This window comes from Drosophila albomicans, chromosome 2R, assembly GCF_009650485.2.
Source record: "Drosophila albomicans strain 15112-1751.03 chromosome 2R, ASM965048v2, whole genome shotgun sequence".
NCBI lineage: Eukaryota > Metazoa > Arthropoda > Insecta > Diptera > Drosophilidae > Drosophila > Drosophila albomicans.
Window position 1 is genome coordinate 26479151 of NC_047631.2, and position 12113 is coordinate 26491263.

Consider the following 12113-nt stretch of genomic DNA (forward strand, 5'->3'; position numbering starts at 1 on the left):
TCTGTGTGGCTTCTGCCTGCTGGCTTCGTGTCCTACCTTGGCCTTATCTTTCACTCTCTGTGGGCACAATTCGTGGCTGCTGTTCGCTGCTCGCCTGGCGGCCTAATTGATGCGCTGTGTTCAACTCCGCGCTGCTCTGCTCGGTGCTGCGCATGCGCAACATTCACACTTTGCCTTTCTGCAGCAGCCACAAGTTGCAAGCTGCTAGCCGCTGCCATCTCAGTGCGCCATCTTCAGTTGATTGCACATTTTATTTGCGCATTTATTTGCATATTTTCTCACACGGCAGTCGCTGTCTTCTCTTTTGGCTTAACTTGTTTGCTTTTCTTTTAAGCGCAATGCAATTCAATTGTCTGCTTTACTTTTTTTTGTCTGTTCTGTTTTGTTTATTGGAGGGTTTTTTTTTTCTTTTTTGTATTCGTTTCGTTTGTTTGTTTTGTTTGTTTCTCATGTTTGCCGCTGCCGCCTCTTAATAGTTCATTTAGTTTGCATTTTTATGAAGTCTTTGTGTGGGTTGTGTAATAAATTTAACTCAAGTTTATTTATGTGCCATCCTCAAGACATTTATCACTCAATTTGAAGGCGTAATTGGGCGCAAAGCGACAGCTTCAACCAGCAGAAGGCTGTTGAAGGAGGAGGCTGTTGCCGTTTGTTGTTGTTGCTGCATGCCACAGGAGCTCACCGTTGGCAGCTGTTGCATATTTTGCATATCGTTATGCGAGTTGCAGTTGTTGTTGTTGTTATTGTTGTTGTCGATTGTCGTTTCTTCTTTGATTGCCATTCCCCAATGTAGAATGGGGGCCGAGTAACTCACTGACTGACTGACTGACTGACTGACTGACTGACTGACTGATGGACGCCAAATGTGTGCGATGTTGTCAACGACAATGACCAAATTTGGAACTCTCCACACACACACACACACACACACTGCCACACAAATCGAGCTGTCGACTGTCAAACTCCAACTGCGTGGGACACTTTTCGCTGATGGCCCAAACGATTGGCATTGTCATTATTTAATTGAATATAATGCAAATTTAAAGCAACCTTTTTTGCATATTACATTCGACAGTGAAACAGATAAGGATCAGAAAAATGTCTGTGAAATATTTTTGAAATATTTTCTCTTCTAGCGAATGTCTACTGTATTGTATTACATGTAATTGCATTTCCCACTCTGTGCAGATTATTCAATTATGTAACTGAATTGTACATTTTGCAATTTGATTTCGCACAAACAATTCACAAATTCGAAATTCGCATTCGTGGTTGTTTGGGCATGAAAAGGCAGTCGCCGAAAATTAAGAACCCATTCAGACAGAAATCGAACAACAACAACGACAACGACGACGACTGCCAAAAAAGAGCCCCAAGAGTTGCATCAAATATAGTAGTAGATACGATTCTGAATGTGAATAACAATTGTTGTTGTTGTTGGGGGAGAGTTTTCGACAGTTTTTCCACCTGTTTTCAATCACGAAAATTCAAATGCTAGAACAATAGTTGGTTGGTTGGTTGCTGCTGTTGCTTCTCGATGGTGGTTGCTTTTGCTGCATTGCAAATGTTGTTAGCAATCACACTATTAAACAATAAATAAGCAATTTGTGCAACAAAAGCGCTGGAAGGGGGGCAAAAATGCTAAAATGCCACAAAAGTGTTGAGCACACATTTTGTAATTTCATTTCATTATGCCACCAAAAAGTCGAGCTGTTCTGTTGTTGATGGATAGATGGATGGATGGATGGACGAATGGCTGACTGACTGGTTGACTTGGCACTTGGCTGCTGTTAGTGATCAGCACGTCGCTGTTCCTCCTTAATTTATCCCTGTTGCTGCTGTTACTCTTTTTTTTCAAGTGTCTCACTCTTTTTTCCTAAATTCTACCTTTTGCGCTGGCATTTGTGTTGCTGTCTGATTGCCCGCAAAAGGCAGCGCCAACAAACAACCAAAAAAAAAAAAAAAGAGTAGAGTGAAAAAATCGAATTTCCCGTGCGGACTGATTCGATTTGGCGTTGCAATTTCACGCTGTGTTATTGCAAAGTGGCCTCTGCAAAATGGCCAAAACTCTCTCTGTCTCTATCTCTCTCTCTAAAAATTTGGCAATTTTTGGGCGAAAAAACACAATGGGGCAGCGAACAAAACGTTTGGCGAGTCTCGAGTATAGCCCCCAAAAATCTCATTTAGTGACGAATTAAGCGCCAAAACAGACAGGCGATTCAGTATGTCAGACAAGCAACATGGACGAGACGAGTGCCAGACCAACCAACCAGCCAGCAACCAACAACCAGCAACCATCGAGAGCTGTGGGCCTTGGCCCTGGCGCATTGTCAAGTGCAGGAGGCATGAAAACCCAATTGCAACATGGCGAACAAAACGAACAAAACTCTCTGCTCCGCTATCTATGACCAGTCATCGATTGCTTTTCTCTCACTCTCTCTATCTCTATCTCTCTGTGTTTGGCCATTGTTCACCCGTTTTTCTAACGGCCTTTAACGCCATTTTGCCAGCGAGCCAGCGCAACTCATTCACGCCATTGTAGAGCCAAAAACGGTGGCTCACATTTTGACAGATTGTCTGCAAGGGCAAGTGCAATATTAGAACATGATTTATTTATGCAATTTTTAGCATAAACTCTCCTTTTGCTCTCTCCTCTCTCTGCCATTGGCATTTGTCTATCATTTTGGCACTGGCTAACAATTTGTTTGTCTGTCTGACTGTGCTGAAATGCAATGCAACCAGGAGAGAGAGAAAGAGAGAGAGAGGAGCAACAGCATCCCCTGTGGCCATGGCAGAAGTGTCGGCACGTCAATTTGTTTGTCTGGCTGTCTGCTCTCAACTCTCCTTCTCTCTCTTTGAGTTTGAAATTATGATATGTGCAGCGAATGGTGCGGGTTCGAATGGATTGTGGCTAATAAGTGTGCGCCACAGTATGAGTTCATTTCTGGCAATTAGTGGACAGACAGACACGAACAGAACACGAATCTATGTCCAAATGCTGCTGCACTATGCTGATTGTCGAAAACCTGGTGCTTGAGTAATGAATTGTGGTCAAAGGTAGACGCGATGTGCTATCATCTAATCCCAGATATTTGCTACAATTCACAGACAACTGTGAAATACAGACAGAGTCTCTTAACGCAATCAGCCCCCAAAGCAATAAAATGCATAATCAGCATATCTTTTTTTTTCCTCCCATTTTTTATGGCTGGCAATAGATATGCAAAAAAAAAAGAGAGAGAAACGCAATGCGAGAATGAAATAAATGAGGCACATTATAAATGCAAAAGTACATGCTAACTACAACAATTATCCTTAATGTTGCCAGCAACTATGAACGCCATTAGGGGCGATTCTCCTTTACCCTCCATTCCTCCTCTCCATCGATGCTGTCCAGCTGTGTGCCAACAACGTCCTGCCAACAGCTTCCAACAACCAATTCAACGTTGATCATTTGCGAGAAAGAAATTCAAATTAAAATGCTTCGAATGCTATGCAAAAATAGTTTCAATTTTGTGCCAACGCGGAATGCTCATTACTCATCAGTAAGAGGAGGAAATGGGGAGGGAAAGAACTTTGGTAGCGAGGTGAAAAATTACACAACAAAAACAAAAAAAAGAAGAAATATAAAAGATAAAAGATAAAGCGAAATATGCAGCTATCGAAATAAAGACATTCAAAGCGAGTCGAATCTGAATCGATGATGGTCATTCGCTGTTGAGGAAATTGCAGTTAATTATCAGTGAACAATTTTCAATTGAAAACGCCTGGCGCATATTGATTTACGCGCTTCATAAATGCTGGACAAACGCTGCTTAACAAGGTGAGCAGCGAAACGAAAGTTGCACGCGATCATCACGTGCAACCCTCGCTCGGTATTTTGTAATCTGAATCCACACAATGCAAGTAAGCAGCTGGACATGCGGTTTGCATTCCCTTTTCATACATATACAACACAACACAACACACACACTCAGTCATTTTTCAATTATGTTATTAAAACAAGGCGCCGCACTTGCCACCAACAGTAGCAAGCGGCAACTCGACTGTGGCAACATTGCGTGTTTAAATGTTTTAAGCATTTCGGTTTATCGGAAAATACACAAACACAGCACAGCAGCGAAGAGAGTGAGAAAGTGCTCATAAATGCAGCAAACAAACATGGAAATTCAATTATGAATACTTAGAAGGTTAAAGCACCCGGTCACCCTTCACTCCCCTCCCTTCCACCCCTTCACTCACTCCCTCCTTTCGTTATGTTCTGTGTCTTGTGTTGCGTCCACTATTTGCCACGTATGAAAATCAACGACTGGTGTAAGCCAAGTCTGTGGCTTAAGGCAATTTGCATGTGCAAATATTGCAAATCTATTCGAACGAGACTATCATTTGCATTCGAGTGTGTTCTGAGTGTGAGTGTGAGTGCGAAAGCATTCGCACAGACGTCTAATTATGTCGAGCAAAGTTGCAAACAAATTTTGCGCCCGTCATGTTGCCTGGCTGCAAATAAAAATAAATATTTACATTCCATTTGGCAAAACTGCGCGCAAAGGAAAATTGTGCGTAAAAAGCGTTGGCATATTTGTTAACCTCAAGCAACACAGAACGCAGAGCCGGAGAACCGGAGAACCGAGAATCGAAAGCAAAGCAAACCGTAACCCAAACTCCAAAAGCCGCCAGACAAAATCGATTACCAACTGATTGACTGTATGTTCCTATGATGATGATGATGATGATATTGAAGGGGAAGAGGAAGAGAAATGGTGTTCGCAACTTGCAGCTTCAACTTCAGTTTAAAATGGTAATTGACTTTTTCGCGTAACCGCAATGTGTTGGTAAACTTGTTGCCATGTCTCTATATATATCTCTATCTATATCTATGTCCATATGCAAGCTTGTATGCGGTGGTATGGGTCCCTGATGTGCAATAATGCGCTGGCATCAGCAAAAGGCAACTCGAAATGCAATTTCACAAAATGCTTGCATAAGCCAAGGCGCATCGCCTGCTGCTGCTGCTCCACAATGTCATATTAGAGTTTATCAACTGGCAGAGCTATGAAAATTTAGAGGCAACTACGAGAAAGAGAGAGAGAGTGAGAGAGAGGAGGGGGGAAAGCAAGTTGCAGCAACTGGCAGACGCTTGCGACAAGGCTGCAATTTTCAATTTCGCGCACACTTTGCACAGATAATAGAAATTTCTTTCTTTCTTTCCTCTACTTGCTGCTGCCGCATCTGCTTCCATTTATTGACACAAATCGCAAACGCATTTGACATAAGTGCCGTCCAACAGCAGCCAGCTTGCCTCATCCTTCTCCCCCTCCTTCTGTCTGTAAGTTGCAACAAAATTTAGGTTATGAGTAGCTAAATGACAGCACTTTGTACTCATTTCACTTTACTTTTACTTCTCTCCCACTTTGTTGCATTTCTCGACTGCACTATTTTTTTGTTTGAAATTTACGATGGATTCTGTAATCTGTAAGCTGCTTAAGCAGTTAAGGAAACTGGACAATGAATGTCGAAAGTTTGGTTTTAGCAAGTACAAACATTATTGAATCTAACTGCCATTTGTGTAAGGAAATGAGAATGGATGAAGACATTTTGCTGGAATTTAAACATTCTGCTGAAATTTGTTTACACTTTAGAGAAAAGTAGGAGTGGAGTTTAGATAAATATATTGCTCAAATTTGGTGATACTTTTTAATATCATTTTATAACTTTTTCTTTTCTGTTATATATGGATGTTATAAAGTTACATATAATGGCAAGACTTTTATATAATTTCTTCTTAATATATATGAATTTATACAAATATTTCAATAATAAAGCAAATTTAAGTGGCTAAAACAAAGTTTTTACTCAATACAAATTAAAGATGAGAGCGAATTGAGTGATTGTAAGAGAGCATATAGAAATATATTCAAAACTTTTTAGTACTACCTACAAATCAAGTAATTTAACTTATAATACTAAAAGTAGCTTAAACTTCCTTCGCACTTCATATTAATGCATGTTAAGAGCTCTTTTTGGCAGATCAGCTTTCTTCCCATATTCAAATCCCTATTTCGATTACTTCCTATTCCCATCATCACTTCAGTTGCTATTTGCTATTACGACTAATCAATAGCTAGTCACTCAGTGTAGTAAGTATATTTGTTTGTGCCCCTGTGCCACATTTTGCTGATTAGCTTCTCAGCTGGCAATGCAATCGGTCTTCTGTCCGATGGCCCCACAGCCACTTAGAATCGAGAGAGTGGGATGGTGAAGCCCAACAATGAAATATATTTTTAATCAAGCCAAATCGAATTCAAGGCAATACACCGGTGCCTCATTATTTAGGCAAATGTGCAGCCATTAACTACAGTGCGTTGCCCACTCTCTAAGGGGGAGAGTTTGAGCTTCAGAGTTTCAGTTTGAGTTTGAGTTTGAGTTTTAGGGCCGAAAATGTTGACCCAACACAAAAACGGCAAATTGACAAATGTGGCCACTTAATGTGCTACAGAGGGCAAATGTTAAACAATTTTCTGTTATTTTGTATGCCAAAAATACAAACTAATTAATATGAGAGACGTCGAGGGACGTTTGTTGTTGTCGATGTTACCACAACACCATGTTGCCACATGGGCCGTCGCTTTGGCACGCATTGAATTTTATTTGATTTTGTAAAAATTTAATTTCGACAAGGAATTCTTGACAGCAAAACAGCAACAGAAGCGGCAGCAAGGAGCAACATCAACACTAGGCGGCAATTTCTCAATGTTGTGTCGGCGAAGAAAATGAAATGAATGAGCCTCAGCTCAGCGATGAGCCACTGAGTGAGTGAGTGAGTGAATGAATGAATGACTGCCTGGCTGGCTGGCTGGCTGACTGACTGAGTGACTGACTTGCCTGACTCGGCTGACTTCCTTCAGTTTGTTAAGGGAATTTTGCATTTTGTTTGAATTATTGCCTTCATTAAGATTGCGTTGTTGATTTCTTCCTTCTTCTTGGCTTCTTTCTTGTATTTGTTGTTGTTGTTGTTTTTTTTTTTTTAATACTTCTCTCGTCACAGGCTGCTGGCAGTCGCAACATGAGCGACAGCGTGATTTCCATCCGTTACCCTCTTCCCTACCTTTCCGCTGCTTCTGTTGTTGTTGTGCACACCTAGGCGCCCTACCACCACGCCCCCTTCCGTCCGCTACTTTTCTTGAGCCACTGTGTGTGACTGCACTTGACAATAAATTTTATTGTAGCGTCTACGCACAGCGACAACGACGTCGACGACGACGCTTGGCTGTCTTTGTTGGTATTTTTAGCTTAATTGTGAATGAAGATCGGAGCGGGAGATGTTTTCTGTGCTGTGTTTTTCTTTTCTTATTTTCATGTGCTGACATGTGACGCAGCCCCGGTTGAGGGGAGGGGAGGTTGAGGCCACCCCACGTGCTGTCTTACAGTTAATTGTGCGAAATTCATTCATATGGAAAATTTGCCAGACTGTAACCATTGAAGTCATAATTATGCGATTGTACAGGTCGCAATTTGCCTAGGCAACTCTTGAGAGTTAGTCGCTATGACGAAATTAGACTAGCATCATTTCAGAAAAACTACAACTACTATTACTATCTAATTAACTACAAGTTGTAATTAAAGGTATTTGTTTATTCTTCAATATAGTAATGTATGGTATTAATGAAGAGTTCTTTATTATAGAACTATTCGCAAGAACAAGAGCTTACTACTACTACAACTACTTATTAATCTTTTCAATTACTCACTACACAAACAACTAATCGTTTACCTCTAACTACTCGTTATAGTTACTTGAACTGTTCCTAATATAGGTAGCAGCTATTCGCTCTTAATCTAACTTCATGTTTTTCTTAAGAAATAATTCGCTCTGACTTGTTATTCTTTTTAAAAACTCGTTACAAAGATACCTAATCGCTCTCGCTCTCGTTGCTCCTATTAATTACTCGCTATATATGAGTAGTTCGCCGTTCACTCTCGCTCTTAATACACGTGGATTAATTACTCGCTAAATAGATCACCGTTCGCTCTCGCTCTAACTATTCGCTACTCTACTAAATTACTCGCTACATAGATATCTCTTAGCTTTCACTCCAACTACTCGTTTCTCATAAAACTACTCGCTACTCTACCAAATTACTCGCTACATAGATATTTTTTCACCTTCACTCCAATCACTCGTTACTCATAACTACTCGCTACATTAACTCGCTTTATTGTTTTACTCGCAGCCAAAAGCTTTGTTATCTCCTCATAGCTCATTCTATTTGGAAATGCAAATAATATTCGCCCTCATGCAACTGCAATTCCCTTCCATTGTTTATCTTTCGACTGCTAATCAATATACCGCATTTACTCGCTACTGTTTCGCTGAACTAGCGGCAAAAACTCGTTGGCAAAACTATGCTCGATATTCGCTATTCAGCTGCCTCGCTATTTGTTTTGCATAATTAAAATTCATGCTATATTTCATGCTAGTCTTGGCAATTTCACTTTCTTTCCTTTTCTATTTTTTTCTCCTTTTTTTGCTGGCTTTATGCGCAGTTACAGCTGCTGCTACTGCTGCTGGGGCTTCTGCTGCTCCTGTGTTTGACTCGCTCTCAACTCATATTCTGTCAATAGGCCGCCGGGCATTGCGAAGGGAAAACTTTCCAAATTTAACGCTCTGCACAATGGGTCTTAGGTTTGGTTAAGCATTTTCCTTTTGGCTTCCATTCTGTTATGTTGTTTTTTTTTTCCTTTTTCTGCAAGTCGTAGTTACAACAAACAGCAGAACAATTACAACTAGCGACTCCTCGGGCAGCAGCTGACCTGAGTTGAGCTGAGAAGTGGAAATGGAAGTTGGGAGGAGCTGAGCTTATGCAAACAGGAAATGCATAATGAACACGCGGCACACAGTCCGGCTTTAGCTGCGGCGGCACACTGACTCACTCCGGCCAAAAATTGTAAACGCTTCTGCGACTGCGACTCCAACTCTGACTCTGACTCTGACTACGACTACGGTTACGACTCTGACTGGCTTTCATTCATTTTTGAGCGGTTTCGTGGTTAACAAGCGCTTCCTTATCCTTATTATTTTAATGCCTGCGGCAGCATTTCATCTTACTTACTTCTTTCTTTTTTTTTTTGTTGCCCAACTTTCTTGCTTTCTTTCGTTCTGCTTCTTTTTTTTTGTAGCAATTTCCATGGCATTTTCCATGCGCCTGTGTGTTGCTTAAATATTTTCAACTACCTCACGTAGTCTCTACTAGTTCACAATGTTCTTGTTCTCGTTGTTGTTGTTGCTGTTGTGGAGTGTGTCTGTGTGTATTCTCTGGGCTTTGTGCGCATAATTGGGGTTAACTACGGCCAGGTGCGATGACGATGACGACGCCGACGACGACGTCGACGGTGCAGTTATGCCCCGGACCCAATTCCGGACTCCTGATTCTTCGTACTCTTTTGGCCAGGAAGCGCCTGGCATGATGCCGTCCATTGTGTGTGCGGCCCAAAGTGTGCTAAAAAGGAAAAGTAAAAAATTTTTGCCGCACTTATAAATTGTCGGGTCTAAAGTTGTGCTTTCATTATTATTATTACCACTACTACCACTATAATGATATCGCTCTCGTTTCTTTTGGCTAGACTTCGCAGCGTGCAATTAACGCGAGGGAATTGAAAAGTGAAAATTGCAGTTGAGCCTAAAACAATTTTCATATTCAAAAAGTTGACACGCAAATTGAGAAATTCAATTTAAAAAACTTTTTTTTTTGTTTCTGTGCTCTTTCATTCACTTTTGCCACCCACAAAAGTGGAAAATGCTGTTGAATAAAAGGTGGAGGCGTGGCTGTGTTGACACGACACACACACCAACACACGTGCCAACATCAACTCTCATCTCTCAGGCATTTTGTGTTTCCATACGAGAGAGGGAAAGATAGAGAGTGAGAGAGAGGTGCGAGGCCTGGGCTCATCATCAATTCAGTTGATAATTATTTTTACGCGACGCAGCAAGTGCATTAAAAATGCAAATGGCAACACTTTGCCACTTTGATGGCCTCTCTGCCTTGTGTTGCCAGTGTTGTCACGTTGCTGTTTTATTAATTTATTAAATTAAAAAAACAAAACTCGCTCAAAAGGCACAACGACGACAGCAGCAGCAGCGAGTGGAAAACTCACTGCCATTCGCAGTCAGCATTCGCATCTGTAATTGTAAATTTATGAGGCGGCTCACAGCACAGCAGAGAAAAAAAAAGAAAACAAAATGTATATGGACTGGTCCAGCAAAGAGTTCTGGAACTGGAGTTGCTTCAGCTGGGCGCACTGTCAATCGTGTGGCATGAATTATTAATTATTTGATTTTTCACACACACACAAATACAAACACAATCACATACGCTTTCCTCTCTCGCTCTCTTTTTTGCTGCTGCAGTGTTGCATTGCGGCAAATGGTCAGTTGGCTGTCAGTTGACGCCAATTTTGACAGGCCTCATTTTGACATGTACGAAAAACAAAAAAAAAAAAAAAAAGGAAAAGAAAGAAGAACAAACGAAACATTTTCCCTAATGAAATTATTAACCAAAATGCGCAGAAATGTTAGCTCAAAGCTCGTGCTGCTGATTGCTAATAAAAGCGAAATTAGCTTAATCTAATTACCTGTCACACATTATTTCAGACAGTCTCTCTCGCTTCTTAGATCAAAATACGAAAATTTCGAATTCAGCTGCCTCGATTTTTCTTTCAGTTTTTTTTTTTTTGTTGGTTGCACCCCCAAGGGGCCCATGGGCAAAGATTGCTAGGTAGATCGACAGAAAGTATAGAACAACCCTGTGGTTGCCCTGCTCTAGCTACATTCTACTTTTGCCCTCAGTGTTCTCCTCTTACTTATTTATTGTGCGTGCTCTGGGGAAATGCCAACTGTGTGGAGGAAAAGCTGTGCACATATTTTGCCATTTGCACAGCGTTGTGTTTTGTTGTGTCTCTCTGCCTGAATTATTCAGTGCAGAATCGATAAGGTTGTTGCCCAACACAAAAACCAATGGCATCTTTTCTGCTTACTGCTGACAGTTTATTTGGCAAATTGCTTTGGCATGTGTAATATGAAACTTTTACTTGGCTAATTTTTAGTTTAACCCAATGAGTCACAGTTACAGTCTTTTCCTCTCAGTGTGGCAAATCGAAAATCTGAAACACGCGTCACGCATTGCAGCAGCTGAAATTGAGGTGGAGGAAAGGACCAAAAGCCATGCCCACTAATCTGCCATGACTCATGAGATTTTTGCAGCCACCCCTTTGAACATAATTCAAAAATATAAAATACAAAAAAAAAACCGAAATGTTTTGAAATCTAATTAGAATATGTGCGACCCGTATCTGAATATATGCACGTCTATCGAGTACTCTCTCTCTCTCTCTCGTATCTCTCAATCTCTATGCGAAATTGTACTTAATTCTCGAGGTTGCTCATTTCATATGCTCAACGCATCTGGCCGCATCCTTAGACCAGGACCAGGACCAAAGAGAACACTGAAAATTGCCAATGGCTGCTGCTGTGTGCGAGACGGGCGCCTGTGCGTCTGGGCAATAAATTTGATTTGTTTCAAATTACAGCCAAAAAGCAATGAACAATTTTATTTTCAGTTTTTTTGTGTTGCTTTGGCTGCATTTTGTTAAGCCGCCAAATCGAATCTTACTTGTGGTTACTCTCTGCGGGCAATTTTCATAATTTACATAAGCAAATCAAATTGTAAATGGAATTTGTGAGCGAGTGTGCATGTGCGTGTGTGTGTGTGTGTGTGTGTGTGGAGCTCCATTGCTGAAGAAGCTGGCTTTCATGGGGAGAAATGGAACTATGTTGAGTGTTTGACGTAGATTTACCATTCGCTTTCGCACTTTGCTTTCATGCCACAAATTGTGTCAGCTTTAGCTACACTTTTGTTGTACGTTATGTGTGCTTGCTTTGTATGTCTTTTGTTGTTGCACCAAAGAATTTGGCTCAAGAGATGCTTTACTTTGCTTTAGAAAAATATTACAGAAATAAAGGTAAAGGAGAAGGGAATGCAAGCAGTGGAAAGTCTAGAATTCTCTGCAGACGTGCTTTATGTGTTATCGATAAAGTTTAACGGGAATTTTCCAAC

At 40.9% G+C, this 12113-nt stretch overlaps 1 protein-coding gene across 6 annotated transcripts in view; it reads left to right on the forward strand.

Moving 5' to 3' along the window:
- Window positions 1-12113, forward strand: part of LOC117574355 (sterile alpha motif domain-containing protein 5) — a 159834-nt gene that overhangs the window by 70567 nt on the left and 77154 nt on the right. The gene's annotated exons all lie outside the window — the stretch shown is intronic.